The sequence below is a fragment of the Cydia pomonella genome, chromosome 18 (assembly GCF_033807575.1).
Source record: "Cydia pomonella isolate Wapato2018A chromosome 18, ilCydPomo1, whole genome shotgun sequence".
Lineage (NCBI taxonomy): Eukaryota > Metazoa > Arthropoda > Insecta > Lepidoptera > Tortricidae > Cydia > Cydia pomonella.
In genome coordinates this window covers 847858-866025 of record NC_084720.1, presented here as the reverse complement: position 1 = coordinate 866025, position 18168 = coordinate 847858, and the positions used below count along the sequence as shown (strand labels likewise).

At 35.3% G+C, this 18168-nt stretch overlaps 1 protein-coding gene and 1 non-coding gene across 3 annotated transcripts in view; both read left to right on the top strand.

The window, feature by feature from the left end:
* LOC133527635 (protein prickle) overlaps positions 1-18168 on the top strand; it is a 681722-nt gene that overhangs the window by 154717 nt on the left and 508837 nt on the right. The gene's annotated exons all lie outside the window — the stretch shown is intronic.
* Trnad-auc (transfer RNA aspartic acid (anticodon AUC)) lies at positions 15036-15108 on the top strand. The gene has a single exon. It is a non-coding gene; the product is annotated as a tRNA-Asp (tRNA).

The window sequence follows — 18168 nt, the reverse complement described above, 5'->3', positions numbered from 1 at the left end:
TGTAAATTTATGATTAGTTTTTTCCGTTCAGCGAGGGGAGAGCCGGGCAAGATGCTCGCGAAGCGACGCTGTTCAATCTGTGACAAATCACTTTGAATAATATTCATATTTTCGAACGGAGGTTGCGTAGAGATTGGAAGGACTAGACAGGGGATAAAAAAAAACGTAAATTTTCTATAATAGATTCTATATTAGCGATACAATAATATGTGACTCACCCGTTTCTAATATATTTAATAAAATAATATGTAGTTCTAAGTAGCCGGAGTTCTAAGAATGCATTTAGTATTAGTTTTGTATTATGTATGATTAAATAAAAACCCTTTCTGTAGTCGGGTAAAAAGATGAGTTTCTATAAATTCGAAATCTAATGTCCATAAAAAGCCGGATGGCCCAAAAATATGTGGACAAAACATTTTTAAGTTTTTTTTATTTACAGGTAGGTACTTATTTTACAAAATGTCATTGAAAATTAAAAATGTAATAAAAGATGTCTATCATTTTTGTAAACTGAAACAAAACGCATTATCTTTAAAATATTTTTCGTCGGCTTTGATAAACATAACAATCTTTATTTCTTAATTATCACAACATGTTAAATAAAAAATCTTTGTCAACGTATTCTTGGGCGATCCTTTAATTTTGAAAGCAACATCGGAAACAGCAGCGTTTCCGAACATAGAAGTGATTTTTTTATCAGCCTCTTCTACGGCTTCCAAGCTCTTTAGAATCATATCTCACGTCGACAGATTTTGACGAAACATCCCACCCAACAACCGCACGGAAGGGCCTATCTTAATAGAATATCGAGCCACATTCGTATTTGCATCGTAGACGGGATTGGCGCTCCCTGAAGGACGATATTTTCAATATTTTCGTTATATGCGGTTTGAATAATATTAAAACTAGTAGCAGTGGGGCGACACTCCTCCTTTCGGGTATTCTCGGTTCCATTCGGCTCAGCATTGCTGCGAGCAATTATTAGGGCTGGCACAACTTGACGTCCCTATGCGTGCATAACCACAGTAGTTAAGATAATGACTTGAATTTTGGCAACCCTAAATGGCCGAAAGGGATAGTGCCATACACTAGACAGCGACAGCATAATTCGTCTCCGAATCGCTACGAAACTTCAGTTTTCTAGGAAGTGTCATTTCCAGACATAGAAGTTTTTGTGGTAAGTACTTGAGAAAATGAAATATCGACAAATAATAACATCGATAAGTCAGTCATAGATTAATACATAATTAAAAGATGTAAATTCTACTTACTGTAATTTACCGAGAAATTTCAAGCATGCAAATCAATTACAAATCCGACTATAATTTCTTTATTACATATATTAAGTATTTAAAAATAAAAAAGTAAACTGTAGAATACAATGTCAAAAAGTAAGAAAACTACCAAAGCTATCTTTTTATACCATGTTAAAAATATCTATAACGCTAAGGTAACATCGACAATAGACATGTCGATATTCACTTCAAAAACTTCTATTTCTGGTCATTTTTGTACAGTAGTACTATTATTTATTCTGTACTAGTAGCTCTGTGAGCTGTAGACCTTGCGACCCCCATGTTAGTCCTTAAAAATAGAGAAAATGTATTCCCTCTTCTAAATATTTTCCATGCTCCATGTTTTTTAGTAAGTTTTTTTTTCGCTATAAAAAAAAGCGAAACCTATAAACCTAGAATATATTATGCTGAAGCGATCGACATCAAAATAACAGTGATTTGTTAAGATTTAGTTAGTGGAAAACGTTTTCTCCCGAAATGGAAATTTAATAGAAAAAGTATCGTTATTTCGTTAGCAAAGCTATTCTTCCCTTAAGTTTTTATTTATTTTGTATTGCTTTTACTCGCTGCTGGAGCGCTGGTGGCGTAGTGGTAAGAGCGTGCGACTTTTAATCCGGAGGTCGCGGGTTCAAATCCCGGCTCGTACCTATGAATTTTTCGGAACTTATATACGAAATATCATTTGATATTTACCAGTCGCTTTTCAACGAAGAAAAACATCGTGAGGAAACCGGACTAGGTAATCCCAATAAGGTCTAGTTTCCCCTCTGGGTTGGAAGGTCAGATGGCAGTAGCTTTCGTAAAAACTAGAGTCTACGCCAATTCTAGGGATTAGTTGCTAAGCGGACCCCAGGCTTCCATGAGCCGTGGCAAAAATGCCTGGACAACGCGAGGAAGAAGAGAAGTATTGCTTTTACACACTAATTGGCTAAATCGCACTGTGAAAATAATATTTTGCAACAAGTAATAACTAGCTACAGAGCCAAGGAAGAATCTCCGATTTCATCTCTTTAAAAATAATAAATATGAAAAGTATTTTTATAACTAGCTCGCGAATGGCGATGTCAGATAGCATAAGTACTATAAATAATGCGTAATGAGGTTTTTGCCGATGCCATCGCTTCGTTACCAGTATCAAAACATCGGTATTTATAGTAAATACCCCTATAATGGAACAGGCACCAGTAATGGAATGGTATAGACAAATCAAATAAAACAAGTATTTACCATCAGTTTTTAATCGCTGGCAACATTTTACCATAAACAAGAGCCAAAGAGCTGCTTAAGTTTAATTTTTCATTGATATTTGTTATTTTGAAAATGAATGGCGCCATACATTCCATGACTGGAGCAAAAAAAAACACAGTTTTAATTGGTTAATAATATTGAAACCAATTGCAGTAGCTTTCATTAAATACATAGAAAACATAAAGGACGAATTGGACATTCAACTTTTAAAGCGTAAAGCGGTAGAAATTATACAGGTGTCGGTGAAATATCAAAAACACTCTTTTTTAGGGTTCCGTAGCCAAATGGCATAAAACGGAACCCTTATAGTTTCGCCATATCCGTCTGTCTGTCTGTTTGTCTGTCCGAGGCTTTGCTCCGTGGTCGTTAGTGCTAGAAAGCTGAAATTTGGCATGGATATATAAATCAATAAAGCCGACAAAGTCGTACAATAAAATCTAAAAATTTAATTTTTTCCCCTACACGTAAAGTGGGGGTGAATTTTTTTTTTCGCTTCAACCCTAGAGTGTGGGGTATCGTTGGAAAGGTCTTTCAAAACTAATAGGGGTTTTCAAGAAACATTTTTTGATAAAGTGAATATATTCGGAGATAATCGCTCCGAAAGAAAAAAAAATGTGTCCCCCCCCCTCTAACTTTTGAACCATAGGTCCAAAAAATATGAAAAAAATCGTGGAAGTAGAGCTTAAGAAAGACATTAAATGAAAACTATAGCAGACATGATCAGTTTAGCTGTTTTTGAGTTATCGCAAAAAGTTTTCCCTTTATAGTAAAAAGACTTACTTTAATTAGGTACTGATTATGCAAATTTGCCTATTTGTGTAACTCAGGTGAAAGGTACCGTTTCATCCCTTGGTTAACAATTTACTATACTTTAAGCTCCAGTTTAGCTTATTGTGACAGAAGAGTAACTACGGAACCCTACACTCAGCGTGGCCCGACATGCTCTTGGCCGGTTTTTCTTAAATGTTCCATGATTGGTGTCGTTAACATATGTATTACTGACATATTTAACTAAGCATTCTGAACCTTATTGTGAAGAAAATATGGTCTAGCATTTATCAGTTCCTTGTACAATCAAGTGTAAAAATATGGGTGTACACATCTTACCCAAAAATATGTCCCATAGCATCTTATTCCAGTGTAATAAGAGCGTAGTACCATATTTATGAGACGATTCTTTCGATACATATTTTTGCAGTTGACTGTACCATAATACCATAGAGAAATAAGTAAGTATCAGTGGCGGCGCGTCACAAATATTCGTAGGGAACCCGGAGCTAATTTTACTTTCCTTTTCTTCATGATCCGATCGTGAAAGTACTCAACGGTCTGAAATTAGATAAGCCGGTGGGAATCGAGTTCTTTGAACGATCCGCCACTGGTAAGTATAGAGTGTTAACTCTATAATAAATAATAAAAATAATTTATTCAGTAACTTCATAACTTAACAATATGCAGGTTGGCGTCTCTTTTTAAGTATACAAAATACCTGTGTCAAGAGATACCGCTCTTCCTTACTGGTTTGCTAATTAATAATAACAAAACAACGGTTAAAAGAAACAAAAATTTAACTAAAAAATTAATTAAGTTACATTTAACGTGACAGGAACTTTGAATTTTATTAAATAGAAAGGGGCTAAATAACTAATTGAAGCCACATGTGTGTGTGTGTGTATGTGTAAGTGTGTGTGTGTGTGTGTGCGCGTGCGTATGCGTGAGATGTATGTGTGAGAGTGTGTGTGTGTGTGTGTAAATGGATAAAACCCCATTTAGAATTAATAGTAGCTTTGTGAACATTTATTTGTAATAAGATTTGAACTTAATAAGTTTTAAGTGGGTTTGAAACCAATCAGTAATAAGTTATTAACATATATTATACATCCCGTATTATTTATTATTAAGAGGAAAGAGGACAATCGATTCTCCATACAAACGTAGTCCTCATTTTCGTCCCTGGATATTGACAGTACGGAAAACATTTTTTACAGAATTTTATGTATTTTAGTCTTTAAAATTTTCACAGATGATGTATTTCTGTTGCCGCTATAACAACAAATACTAAAAAGTACGGAACCCTCGGTGGGCGAGTCCGACTCGCACTTGTCCGGTTTTTTCCTTTTAGGGTTCCGTACGCAAAGGGTAAAACCGGTTTTTTTTTTATTATTATAAAAGTTGGAGCAAAAAACAGATGGTAAAACCGGTTTTTTTTTATTATTATAAAAGTTGGAGCAAAAAACAGATTTCATACAAATTTTTTAATGAAAAAATTGGAAAAAAATAAACGGTCGGGCATAGCTATGATAAAAACACATCAAATCGTGTAATAGTACATTATGGTACAAGTGTGAAAAATAGGAAATTCGCTATTGGCGATAAATTCAAACACGACCGACGGGAATAAATAAGAAAATTAACATTTATAGCCCTTAACTTGAGGGTATGTCTATAGGAAAGACGTGAACATAGTTTTGAGTTTGACCTACGTACTGTAAATAATAAAAATACGTACGAACGTTTGATTTTAGTTTTATGCGTTCTTTTTTCATACGAACAAGAAATAGTACATTAGGATACAAGTGCGCAACTCGTGTCGATTTAAAACACTCCCTTCGGTCGTGTTTAATTTATCGCCACTCGTTTCGAATTACCTATTCGCACATGTATCGTACAACGTTTTACAGTACATATGGCCCTTTAAATGTTCGACATAGTAACGTAATATGCTAATTTTCGCACTAGTGCTGTAAAGTAGCACCATATGTACTGTAATAGTACATTAGGCAACGAGGAAGGTAAGTGAAATATTGGACACAATTCACACAATAACGAAATAATTTAAAAAAAACGTTAGTAATTTAAAAGTAAACCTACATGGCAGATTTTAACTTTAATTTAGTAGTAATTTTATTTGGACATGTAAATTGACTTTATGAATAAATGAGTATTAGTACGAGTTCGTATGAATTAGTGAAAAAAAGCTATAACCTAGGGAGTTATAAATTTTTTCTCACTATCCATAAGTCCCCCGGGAACAATATAGTCCTTTGTCCTTTAGTACACCTGCATGAAATAAGATCTTTTTCGAGTAAGTGTGATCAAAACAAACACATTTAACCAAACAAACAGATATAATTTCATTGGAGAATGTTTTTCGTATTTTATCATTAGAATCTTAGTATTTAATAGTGATGTTATCATTATCATTGAACCCTTTTAAATTAACTCTTCTAGAAACTTTTTAGTTCACTTATTACAAGCCAATCGTTAGGTGCTTGCCCACAGTGCCCAACAGTGGGCATGGCGCGGCGTGTCAAGTTGCGAGCTCAAACAGAGCAACGGTATTACTCCGTCGTCCGTTCGGCCACGTGCGGGGCTGTGCTGCGTTTGGATGGGACATTCACTGGAGAGCTATCGATCAGGATAGTAAGTAAGTACTTGACTCGTTTTACACTTAACACACACAAGTCCGGCCACGTGCGGGGCTGTGCTCCGTTTGGACGGGCCATTCACTGGAGAGGTAACGATCAGGATAGTATGTAAGTACTTGACTCGTTTTTCAGTTAATACACACAAGAATTCACATACAGAGCGACGCCATTGCTCCGCCCGGCCACGGGCTGTGCTGCGTTTGGACGGGACAGTCACCGGATAAGTATCGAGCAGGATAGTAAGTAAGTACGTGACTCGTTTTAGAGTTAACAACAGCGAACGTTAATACACAAGAAATCGACAGAGCGTCGGTATCAATCCGTCGGGCCAAGTGCGAGGTCGGTCCGAGGTTCGTTTAAAAGAACCATTACGTAAATATGGGTTAGCTTTAGTATGGATTAGGATAGTATGTAACGCGTATTTGGGCAATTCCGAACATCAAGTTCCAAAAATTTTGTAGGTAGTCAGAGTCCATGGACTCTATACAACTCGAATAATAGGTACATCTTACTTGAGTTATCGTACAATTGACACACACATAAATTCAAAAACAGCACCAGTATCTGCAAGTCCTTGCGTTTTTCAAGTTAGTGTAGTGCGTTGTTATCGCGCTAGCTAAGATCATAAAATAAGCAGATTGAAATTCAGATTAAAAATAAATAAATAAATAATAACAATAAATAAATATTTGGAGAAAATCTTACACAGATAAACCTAGCCCGAAACTAAAGCAATGATTGTACATACTTAAATAGATAAATACATACTTATATACATAGAAAACACCCATGACTCAGGAACAAATACCCTTGCTCATCACAAATAAATGCTCTTACCGGGATTCGAACCTGGAATCATCGGCATCATAGGCAGGGTCACTACCTACTAGACCAAACAGGTCGTCAGATTAGCTCTGTAATTAAGTGGTATAAAAAAATTATCAATGTTTGTGATACACACAACAAAAAAATAAAAAAGTATCGGTTATGATCATCTTATGAACATCAGCAGTTTGGCTTAAAGATCTTTACTTCGCAAAAGAATAACAATTATTCACTCAAGTATATGAGAAAAAATACAACAACCAATTACAAAATGAAATGAAATTAATGAGTAAAAATAATATATATAATAGTAAGACATCTTGATGCAGTTATGATTACTTTAACTAACTTGATTTGAAAAAGCTTCCAATTTCTCAAACCATAACCTAGGAAACTCCCAAATAATTTAAATAATAAGAGAAAACATGTACAAACTATTTCAAATTGACAATAGATTTGACCCCGCGGGTAGTGAGAGTCAAGCAACCATGCTATTACGCTACTCTCTACTGGCTCTACCACTGACTTAGTTACCGTTCAAGTTATGCCAACGCAGCACGCACCTAACTTAGTTATGTTTAGCCGAACTAAATATAGTTTTTATGCTTTGCTCTGCTTGTGTTACTGGTACTCGTACTGTTTGCTTTGGCCGGAAGCTCCAAGAATAGACATGTTTTAAGGAAAATTTAGCTTTTTGGTTAACAACTTATTTCATTGGGTCAACATTGGGTATTTTAAACAAAGGTGTTTCGGAGGTGTTTCAAAATACAATATCAAATGCCTATCGAAAGTTTAGTTTCGAAAAAAAGTGCAGCTCATTACTGCTGGGAGTTCATTAATTAATTGATCTTTGGTGATAAAACTGTTATTGTCTGTCAGGTAAATACTACCTAACTCACGAACAGCAATAGTTAGACATTTTTACCTGCTAAAACGTTTAAAATAAAATTAAAATAAAATGAAAGTGTGTCCTCTTACGTTAATACATTTATATGTACTTATGATACATATTTATAGGTACTTATATCATTATATCGATACGTAGTACACGCTGATATGTATTATCTGTGCGAAAATTGTATACATAAGTAAGTAAGTAAATATTCTTTTTTGTGCACCATACAGTTAAACATTGACAGGAAATTAAAAAAAAAACCCTTGAAAGCTAGGTAACAAGAGGAGGTCTTATCGCTAAGAAGCGATCTCTTCCAGACAACCTTTGGGTAGCAGGGAACTATGAACTTACAACATTGAACGGGTAAATAATAAATAAATAATCAGGGAATAAGATAAATAATCTAAATTATATTTTATGGATGTAGGTACGGAACCCTTGCGTGTCCAGCTTTTCAACCACTTGCTGCAGGTACCTGTTTTTTTTATATATTTTTAATGTAGCTAATGGATTGCAGAAGCTTCACATTAAATTAAAAAAACGTAAAAGGTCCGACTGCCGGTGGCTTGCTGATACGAGCTCGTTAGCGTTATCAACTGATAACAACACTTTGATATATTGCCAACAAATATTCTTTAACAATCCAGCTCTAAAAACAGTATTGATGACAATAACTTTAAAACTTATTACCTAAAGGTTTATTAAGGTTTAGATGGTTGGCAGTCCTCAACTGTGCGTTTTTCCAGGAACTTTCTGCCTCGCACAGCTAAACTGTGGAATGAACTGTCGCCTGCGGTATTTCCGGACCGATACGACCTTCAAACCTTCAAGAAAAGAGCGTACTCCCATCTTAAATGCCGGCAACGCACTTACAACCCCTCTGGTGTTGCAGGTGTCCGTGGGCGACGGTAATTGCTTACCATCAGGTGATCCGTCTGCTCGTTTGCCTCCTCTACCATAAAAAAAAAGTCATTCGTTCGATTTCATTTAGTGTATATTTGTAAAAAATGCACGAATTTAAAATAAAATTAAGGAATTTTACTTTGTGTATTTTCAGCAGTCTCACTACACCTAAATCTCCTTGACGCATTTCTGTTTCGTCCTATGGTTGACTGGTAGAGAATTCCTAGAGGCATTAAGTCCGCCTGTTGTACTTTTTTATGTGCAATAAAGTTTAAAATAAATAATAAACAAATAAATCTTATGAATATGTATAATCACAGATCATATAATACTAGTACAGATACCCAATCCACGTATAATATATTCAATTTATTGTGTCTTTAATATTACTCCGGGATTTAAAAATGTTGTATTTAAATTATATGTACATACATAAAAGAGTACCTATACTTAGCAAGCGCTGGCCTAGCGGTAAGAGCGTGTGACTTTCAATCCGGAGGTCGCGGGTTCAAACCCCGGCTCGTACCAATGAATTTTACGGAACTTATGTACGAAATATCATTTAATATTTACCAGTCGCTTTTCGGTGAAGGAAAACATCGTGAGGAAACCGGACTAATCCCAACCAGGCCTAGTTTACCCTCTGGGTTGGAAGATCAGATGGCAGTCGCTTTCGTAAAAACTAGTGCTTACGCTAATTCAGGGATTAGTTGTCAAGCGGACCCCAGGCTGACAACGCGAGGAAGGAATAATGGAGCATACTTTACTTTTTAGATTTTTACTACACGATTTCTATGTTTCCATGGTTGTTTAAAAAAGTTTAATAATAATATAATAATAATTCAGCCTATATACGTCCCACTGCTGGGCACAGGCCTCCTCTCATGTGTGAGAGGGCTCGGGCTATAGTCCCCACGCTAGCTCAATGCCGATTGGGGAAGTTTAGTTAATAAAAATGAATTTCTATGGTGGGTATTTACAGTAAGTACTCTTATTAGCAGACATTTAGGAAAACAAAAGTAATATAACAAAAGTAATTGATATTGTTAACAAATGAGACTCATTTTTACTTCTTCGAGTCTTTTTTGACGTGAATATAGAATTAGAAACGTCGTTTGTTTTTTAAATGGATATAAAAGCGGACGTGAAACGATCCCGAATTTGTGAAAAGGGTAAAAATTAGCATGAAATTGAACAGATGAAAAAGTTTTAATTGGCCTGACGTTAATCGCATAAAATGGATCATTTTGGTTTCGTTTAGGGACCTTTAATTTTGAATATCATACTCGCTACGTCGGCTGCTTAATACAGGGTGACCTTAGCCATTGGACAAACCCTGAAATCCCACGTAGGGTTACTTCTCAGGAATGCTCTGACGTTAATATTTTTTAATTAGAACAAAAGATAAAAAATAATTTTTCGAACAAAAGTTATTTGCAATAATCGTCAACAAAAAGAAACACACTGTGTTAATCTTTGGCAGTGTTTTTGACAATTTGTTCGAAATATTTGATAATGATGACATTTTTCAAAAGTCAGAAGCTTATTAGTGTCACAAATAAAAATAATAATCAAAAAGGTCGAAGAAGGTTCCATACTATTCTTTTAGGATATTACCTTAGGAGCTACTAACACATACAGGCTGCTCCAAAGTAAAATATGGTAATTTGTTAATTTCTTCGAAACCGCTACACCGGTTGTTATGATACGTTGTACACTGGTTTTAAATACCCTAATGCACATGTATATTTCGGCTTTGTCCAATGGCTAGGGACACACTGTATATCTTTATATAACTGTTTATTTTTAGATAGTGTGCGTTTTCAAATATATTCTTTTCATTTAATTTACGTCAAATGAACCAGGCTGGTCTAGTGGGTAGTGATAATGACCATGCCTATGAAGGCGATGCTCCTGGATTCGAATCCCGGTAAGGGCATTTATTTGTGTGATGAACACAGATATTTGTTCCTGAGTCATGGGTGTTTTCTATTTATATAAGTAAAGGGTGTACCGAAAAAAAATCTGTTAACTTCAAATGAATAATACTGATGCGATTGAGAATAAACTAAGGTTTTTAGAATAACTACAATAAAAAGCGACTTTTAATTTAGGTATATGTCAGTTTTTTTATTTATAGTTTTTTCTGTAGGAGTGATAGGCAGCTTCTTCCTAGCGCATTCAGTGGCAGCTTTTACGGACCCGTTTTTAGGGTTCCGTAGCCAAATGGCATAAAACGGAACCCTTATAGTTTCGCCATGTCCGTCTGTCTGTCTGTCTGTCTGTCTGTCTGTCTGTCTGTCTGTCTGTCTGTCTGTCTGTCTGTCCGAGGCTTTGCTCCGTGGTCGTTAGTGCTAGAAAGCTAAAATTTGGCATGGATATATAAATCAATAAAGCTGACAAAGTCGTACAATAAAATCTAAAAATTTAATTTTTTTTAGGGTACCTCCCCTACACGTAAAGTGGGGGTGAATTTTTTTTTTTCGCTTCAACCCTAGAGTGTGGGGTGTCGTTGGAAAGGTCTTTCAAAACTAATAAGGGTTTTCAAGAATCATTTTTTGATAAAGTGAATATATTCGGTAATCGCTCCGAAAGAAAAAAAAATGTGTCCCCCCCCCCCTCTAACTTTTGAACCATAGGTCAAAAAAATATGAAAAAAATCGTGGAAGTAGAGCTTAAGAAAGACATTAAATGAAAACTATAGCGGACATGATCAGTTTAGCTGTTTTTGAGTTATCGCAAAAAGTTTTCCCTTCATAGTAAAAAGACTTACTTTAATTAGGTACTGATTATGCAAATTTGCCTATTTGTTTAACTCGGGTGAAAGGTACCGTTTCATCCCTTGGTTAACAATTTACTATACTTTAAGCTCCAGTTTAGCTTATTGTGACGGAAGAGTAACTACGGAACCCTACACTGAGCGTGGCCCGACATGCTCTTGGCCGGTTTTTCATATTTGCCTGCATCAGCCCGTCACCTGCTGGAATTGTTAATGTTTTTTGGCTGTTTTATTTTTCTCTTTTAATACACTTTTGATTTGAGCCCAATAATGGTTGAGAGACGGGCGCTGCAGGATGTTTGGAGCTCTTACTATTTTCTATGTCAACTACCAAATGCGATTTTTATACGAAGGAAATTGTATGATTTTCGACCTGGCCTAGAATTAAGTAACACACATTTTCTGTAACTTTAGTTATCCTAACCTTCGTACGAAGAACTGAATTGACTTTCATCGTAGTTATTTGCAATTTAGCCGCATATCTACCACAGTTTTTACGATAATTACGACAGGTGTGCTTCGTTTTCGCAAATTCTATAAGCAATCTTTGAGATGGGCCCAGGCCCTCACTTGTTACTAGAGACCTGCCGCTTCGAGACCTCTGTTCAAGAGACAACATACTGAATTAGTTATTTATTATGAAATGCACGAAACATCGAGGTAATTTTAAATGTTTTGAATTCAGGCATGTAGGATGTTGCAAATTTTCTTGTTATTTGGAAAAGCCCAATTTTCAGTGATCTCTTCTATTTACCGGTGTAAAGTCGAACAGCGTTAACCCAGAATTATTTATATTGCAATATATAATATAATAATAAGACTTTTTATCGCGGTAAGAATGCAGTAGTCATCATGCTTAGAAACAAAATTACAGGTGCTTGACATTTACAGTTTTTTTTTCGGTACAGGCCTTATGTATTTATCTATAATACATATGTCGCCTAGTACACAGTACAGTCAGCATCAAAAGTAGCGGATCAAATAAGGTTTCATAAGTATCTACCATTCTGTAACAGCTTAACAAAAAGTGATGTCTTTAATATAGAGCAACAAGGACTGTAAAAGATATACTTTTGAACGCGAATTTTAGAAATTTATCTATATTTGGAAAAGTTATCCGGAATATCAGATACTTTTGGTGCGTTGTTTCATCCGTTACTTTTGATGCTGACTGTACAAGCTTTGCTTAGTTTGGGGCTAGGTCGCTCTGTGTATGATTGTACCCGAATATTTATTAATTTATCTGTTAAGTGGCAGATACATTTGGGTACTATAAATGCTGACTGTACATGTTGGTTATATTTTTCGTAAAAAAATAAAACCTGCCTTGCAGTCGTTTAACGATGTCTAACAATTATCGTAAACATTTTAATGTTTATTTTATTCGATTTCTTTCCTTCTAGGGTGGTCCAATAACGATTACCTGGTTAAGCTGATTTAATGTCGGTTAAAGGATTTTTTATTACTTTTAATTAATGTTGAAATATAGGCATTTAAGTAATTGAATGCTACTGACCTGTATATTGACTTCTGTCGGGACTTTAATATCACTTCACCTCACTGTCACATTTTTTTACACATTAAAAACCACACACACTATATTTTTCTGTCACTAGAAGGAACTAGCAAAGAAGTTTTATAAAAACTTCCACTAGTCTTTAGACTTTCACAACTTAATTCAGTCAAGAGTTCCAGTTTTATTAAATATTACCTATTTCTGTAGCTGTTATTTGTAATTTCAAAATTGTTAGAAACTTTGTGTTATTTCAGAATTTTGTAAAAAAAAATAAACAGTGGAATTTGTCACAAAAGGTTTTTTAATAACGCCAAATTTCAAACTGTTTAAACACAATTTTTAACGATTTCGCGTGCGTTTTTCGTCTTTAACTTCAACTGGTATCACTAGTAATATTTGTCGCCATAATCAGTTTTATAATAAATAACTTATACGATTCATAAAAAAACACACACACAAATTTTAACTTAACTTTTCGTCTTTAATTCGTAACTTTCAGTAGATAAAAAAACAATCTTTTATTCACTTTTGCCACAAATTCTACGCATGTAACTCGTTTTACATTTCGTAAATATAGATTTTCGTCACAATATCTCCGCGAACGTAACTTCCCGTAACTTTCGCAACGCAGGGCGGGCGGCGAGGCGTGGGCGGGCGGTCGGCGCCGCGGCGAGTCGCCGAATGCCGCGCAGATGCAGGACGACGGCTCGGCGAGGGATGCGATCTCAAGGATCTATGCGCAGTTTAGAATACCTTTTTGCCGAAGGTTCAGAGAGCGGAGGTTTTGAAAAAAACCGGCAAAGTGCGAGTCGGACTCGCGCACCGAGGATTCCGTACCAAAATTTACGGTTTACGCAATTTTTCCTTTGTGTGTGCTGTAAGATGTTGCTTTGTACCAAATTTCAAGATTCTGAGTTCACTGGAAGTACCTTGTAGGTTTCGATTCCCTTGCGAGTGTGCGGCATAAGGGACAGTGGACCTGAATAAATATTATAGGACATTATTAGTATTACACAAATTGACTAAGTCCCACAGTAAGCTCAATAAGGCTTGTCTTGTAGGTAGCTATTTATACCTAGTAATCAGTAGTAGTTAGTAGTAGTTATATATATATCATCCATTATGTATATTGTTATTGTCAATAAATACGATATTATAAATACTTAAATACATAGAAAACACCCATGACTCAGAAACAAATATCCGTGTTCATACATCACACAAATATATGCTCTTACCAGGATTTGAAGTAGTAGAATCCGTTTATTATGACATCGAAAGGAATTGACAAACACGTCATAATAAGCGGACGTCATACAAAACGTTTTGTGAAATGAAAAACCTTTTTTATGTAAATATGTATGTACTTAAGTATTTTAATACAGAAACATAGTAAATACATATGTCTACATACATATTAAATCAAAATCAAAATTGTACATAATCAGCACATTATAACACATACAAGTGTATTTTTTACTGTAAGAAATCTGTAATTTTTGACTGCTTTTGTTTTTTCATTTTATTGTAAAAACAGTCTCTAATACTATTGTCATTATAACCGGACATAATTTATTAAAAATGGGTCATAATAAGCGACATGTCACTGTAAGGGAAGTCATTATATCCGACTTTTTTATAAAGAATTTTATATGAAAACCAAACTTCGTGGTGTAATTACGTCATAATAACCGGTTGGTCAATATAGGCGGAGTCATAATAAACGGATTCTACTGTATTTGAACCCGGGACCATCAGCTTCATAGGCAGGGTTACTACCAACTAGGCCAGACCGGTCGTCTAATATGATATAAATTCTCGATACCTCCACGCGTTCCTGAGAAAAAGGGTCTTGACAAACAGACAGACGGACGGATGGACAACAAAGTAATCCTATAAGGGTTCCGTTTTGTCCTTTCGAGGTACGGAACCCTAAAAAGCGTACGTTTTTTTAGATCCCCAATTCACAATACGGTTGCCAAATATTTAATGAGCAATCTTGAGGATTATTTCTAGGGACTACGTCGATTCGAATCCTGAATATTTGACATTCGCTCAATTGAAAAAAAAAATCACGAACAAATTTAAAAGTGAAAAAAATGTGGGAAAACCCATATGGTGGGAAAATTTGCTGCCTGTGGATGAGGTCTTGGTGGCTCAGATGGCAGAGCGCTGGAGTATCGATCCAGAGGCCGTGAGTTCAAGTCTCACCCAAGACAGTAATTTTTCCACTTTTAAATTTATTCTAAGCTTAATAGCATCGTTTGCAGACGTTTCGGCTTTTTAAAAATTAAATCACGATAAGATAAGATAGTAGTTTAAAAATTGCTTCTTAAAATGCGCTATTTTATTTTCAAAGGAATTCATCGACTATTTTTTTTAAATTAAAACTTACAACGAATTAAAAATTCAAAAACATGATTTCCGCGGTCCCGAGCACGAACATGACAGCACATCTATCTCACTCTTACGCTCAGTGGGAGTGAGAGAAGAGTACGAACCTACGGAGCCTTAAATGAAGGAACGAATTAATAAATGGTAAAAATATTACGGAGATAAAAATTCTAAATTTATATATATATATATTTTTATTTTTTATTTTTTTCTGGACCATGATAGTCATGCTAACATATGATGTCAACTGCTTCATTGCCGCTTTGATGTTTACCGTCGTAATTATTATAGTTATCAGTAACTTAACTGTAGTTGGTAGCTGCGCGCAACTACGCTCCCTACAGGTGTCCACGGAAGACCAGCGTCAGCGTACTACTTCAGTAGGACCTGGCATTATGCTGAGTGTTCAACTTTTTCAGTATAATTATATACAGTGTACAAGTTAGTTATAGTCATTTTTTCTCTTTCTTCCTCTATATGTATTGTATAACTGTGTACTTATACTGAAATAAATGATATTCTATTCTTTTCTATTCTATTCTATTCTAAATTGAAAAGTTAATATAAAGTGACTATTGTATTTAGACTAACCCGTTTTGCATTTCTATTTATGGTAAGTACCAATTGACAGAGCATTGAGATGGGAGTGGGATCCCTTTAAGGGGAACTATAAATTGCTTTGCATGAAGAAAATTGCCGTTGCCCCATCGTGACGTCAGCATAATAACTGCAAGCTCACTTCAATCACACCTGAGGAACCGTGAAATTATATATTTAACTGCTACAAATGTATACCTACTGAAATACCAAAATGATTAAGACACGTTTAAAATTTTGGAAAGACCTTTAAAAGATCGATAACTAAACGACATGTCAAAATTGACGTTTATTTTGATTCCGCTGTGATCCTAATAAGTTCTATCTACGATATTTATAACGTCAAAGTGACATTGGTTGCCCGAATCGAGCTGCTTCTGTCAATTATACGACATACAAACGATATCTAAATGAGAACTTATCTAGACCAGAACTTATCGTTATCGTATTTCATTCTTCGAACCCCTACCTGATATCATTTAAGTACGTAATTGATATATCCTCTCTAATATATTACAGTAACAGTACAAACATGAAACTAAATTAATGAGGCATTGCACCAAGGATGCTGGCGGCATTTCCTCTTTGTATCGCAATACTGATACGTTGTGCTTGGAAGCCGCCAGCTCTTCGGTCACCAGTTACGTCAACCAGACGTTTCGCGATTTCTGGAAAAAACTTGTGCGCGCTGTGGGACCCCATGGACCTAGAGTTTCAACGCCAAATGGTACTCTCTACCGAGGCTCTTATATATTTATTACGTTTCAAAATTTCGGCGCTTTATGTAATTAAAATATGATTTGAAATGTGGAACGTTAAGTTATAAAAACGTGTAAAAACTATAACATTTTTATAAGATAACTTGATAACGCGACCACGTTACAAATTGCATGAAAAGTTGGCTTGGTCCGGCGCTATCCAGATTCAGAAAGAGTGATCTGGCAGCCGCATTCATCATGAGTTATTTTTTATGACATAAGTATGTATGTATGTATGTATGTATATACTTTATTGTACATAGAAATAAAAACACGAAAAACACAGTTACAGAGTAAATTAAATACAACAAAGGCGAACTTATCCCTGTATGGGATCTCTTCAAGTTAACCTTTGAGGAAATGAGTAAAACAGAAGTAACGGTGAATGAATGACAACCATAAACAAAAGTATACAATCACTGAAATTAATGAAATGCACGTTTTGAATACACATTGATACAAATATACATAGATAGAAAAATAACCATAAAATAATGCATACACATATATATATAAATAAAAATAAATAAATATTCAATATATAATATAAATACATATGAATTCGAACAAGAAAAGTAAAGGAAATTAAAAAAGTAGAAGTACTCAATGGAACTAGGAAGTCGTAGTAGGAGGTAAAGAGCAGACAAATCACTTGATAGTAAGGAATTACCACCGCCCATGAACATCAGCTACACCAGAGGGTATACAAGTGCGTTGCAGCCTTTAAAATGGGAGTACGCACATTTCTTGAATTTTTGAAGGTTGTACCATACCGCAGGCGACAGTTCAATCTACAGTTTAGCTGTGCGAGGCAGGAAGTTTCTGGAGAAACACACAGTTAAGGACTTCCAACCATCTAAGTGGTGAATATGGAAATATTGTCGCGTAGCGATGTTGGAATGAAGCGGCAGGGATTCCAAACAATTCCTTAGAGCACTCTTAAATTTTTTTGGTAGATTTTATAAGGGTGACATTTTTGCACATATCTTACATTGGATGCGGATCCACACCCCGCTCTGATGTGTAAGCGGTACATCGCTATAGACGTGCATAGCGCTGTCTCTGACCTTGATCTGTTTATTTATAATCTAGAATTCAGCATACAATGACTAACCGCTAGACCTTAGAATTCAGAATATAGTCTAGTCTACAATGTACGTGTATAGTCTAGTCTACGAACAATGGTACACGCGCATCGGTTCTCACCTCGTATGCTAATGAGATTTGATAGTATCAGGAGTTATTCTCACTTTGAAATGCTTTAAGATTTCCAGTATAAGTGGAACTTCGAGGTTTGAGCAAGCGAAGTGACGCCGTGACAACCAAAGTAAATATAAATAAATAAATATTATAGGACATTATTACACAAATTGACTAAGTCCCGCAGTAAGCTCAATAAGGCTTGTGTTGAGGGTACTTAGACAACGATATATATAATATATAAAAAATATTTATAAATACTTAAATACATAGAAAACACTCATGACTCAGGAACAAATATCCATGCTTATCACACGAATAAATGCCCTT